General features: G+C 41.6%; 1 pseudogene; it reads left to right on the top strand.

Annotated features, from left to right (window-relative positions):
• Positions 1–237: 237 nt before the first annotated feature.
• On the top strand, positions 238–1,316 carry LOC143664211 (uncharacterized protein C16orf52 homolog B pseudogene; annotated as a pseudogene).
• The last annotated feature ends 834 nt before the right edge of the window (positions 1,317–2,150 follow it).

Below are 2,150 nucleotides of genomic sequence, written 5' to 3'. Positions count from 1 at the left end.
AGTCTCACTCAGCATAATGTTCTCTAGGTCCATCCATGTTATTACATGCTTCATAAGTTTATTCTGTCTTAAAGCTGCATAAGGCTGGTCCCGGCTCGCGGAGGGCGCGGGCGGCGCGTGGGGGCCGAGGGGACGCGAGGCGCGGCGCGGAGACTCCGGCCCAGCGGCGGCCCATGGGGCGGGTGGCGTGAGGCCGCGGCCTGCCCGGGGCTCGGGGGGTGGGGGGAGCGGGGCGGGGAGATGGATAAACTGACCATCATCTCAGGATGTCTCTTTCTGGCCGCCGATATCTTCGCCATCACCAGCATCGCCAACCCGGACTGGATCAACACCGGGGAGTCCGCGGGAGCACTCACTGTGGGCCTTGTGCGACAATGTCAAACTATCCATGGACGAGACCGGACATGCATCCTTCCCCGGCTTCCCCCAGAGTGGGTTACCACACTGTTTTTTATCATCATGGGTATCATTTCATTGACTGTCACATGTGGTTTGCTAGTGGCTTCCCACTGGCGAGGAGAAGCTACGCTGGATGGATAGCATTCACTGGGGTGATCCTTTTCTGTATGGCTGCCCTAATATTTCCAATAGGATTTTACATCAATGAAGTCGGAGGTCAGCCTTATAAATTACCCAACAACACAGTAGTTGGGTCATCATATGTACTTTTTGTCTTATCAATTTTCTTTACAATAGTAGGACTTCTATTTGCTGGCAAAGTTTGTTTACCAGGCTGATGAATGTCTAAATTGCTTGACTCTGCTTTTATTTTTTTAATTAAAAAAAATTTTTTTGGAGGGTTGGAGGACAAAGGCAAGGCATCTGAGCAATCCTCTCATAGAAGATGCTTAGATGAAAGTGATGTTGAAAAGAAAATTGCTTTGAGTTGTTCTCACTATGCACTTTGGATTTAAAAAAAAAAAATGAGGAGAGCCTTTTCCTTAACCAAATACAGACAATATTGACTAAATCTCCTGAGCATATTCAGGCAGTCAGGTCTGCACTGTGATAGCAACCTAGTGAAGGAGAATGCTTTATACTGAAAAGCATGTGGCCCTTTGTGACTCTGTAGTTGCGTTTTTAACGTCTAATGATTCATTTGAGGAAAAAAAAAGTCTTAAGTATTTATGAATCTTGGTGGACCAGAGGGATGCAAGAGAAGTTCAAGTGGGGCTGGCCTCACCTCCTAAGAAATTAGTGTTCATAACTCCCTGGTAATGGCACCAGAACAGATTGCCATTGCATTACTGCACCAAGAAGCCAATTGATCAAAACTTGTTTGCTAAAGTGTATGTAAAAATTCTGAAATTCCCTCTTCTCTGTGTACAAGAAAAAAAATCAAACACTAAGAAGCGTTGTTTGTGGTGGGTGGGTGGGGGAAATCTTCCTTATATTTATATAAATATATAATATATATATTTTGCTGATGCAGTATACAGTGTGTATATATGTGTGTGCGAGTGTGTGTGTGTGTGTGTGTGTAAATTTATATACGCACACATGCAAACAGTTCCTGGAAGAGAACTCTGAATGCTTTGCTAGCAAAACACTGTGGTGTGCAAACCTAGAACTCAATAGAAAAAAAAGCCATTTCTCTGAAGGCTGCATAGTGGAGAGAGTCTTCAGTTTACCTCATTCTTTGTAGCAGCCCTTGATTTTAACAGGTTTTTGTAATAGGTACAAATAATACCATACCTGTCTAGGTGCAATTTTAAGTTAAGCTCAAAATTCTTTGTAGGGTTAATTTATTTGTATACGTAATAGAAAGTGAGATCATGTCATAACTTTAAAGTTCAAACCTTTTAATTTGGGAAATCTGACAGTATTTAAATTATTAGCAACTGTTGTCTATTGTACAGAGATTCTCAGTCTGTTACATTATGCATTTTGTATGTTTAAGCACACAAAACACAGATACAGAGTTCACTAGTAAATATCAATTCACAATATTTTGGCTATTTATAACACTAATTTTATCCTGCCATAAGAATTCAGTCATATGTTCTTTTCATCTATAAGCATTAAAAACACATCCCCTTTACCAAAAACCTGAGCAATACACTATTTTCTTCATACGCTATAAGGCCTCTTTGCTATAAGCTAACGTGTTTGCATTTACTTTAAAGGGCTGTAGTAAACCCCACAGCTTT

Source organism: Tamandua tetradactyla, chromosome 2, assembly GCF_023851605.1.
Source record: "Tamandua tetradactyla isolate mTamTet1 chromosome 2, mTamTet1.pri, whole genome shotgun sequence".
NCBI classification, from domain to species: Eukaryota; Metazoa; Chordata; class Mammalia; order Pilosa; family Myrmecophagidae; genus Tamandua; species Tamandua tetradactyla.
This window is presented reverse-complemented; position numbering and strand designations above follow the sequence as displayed.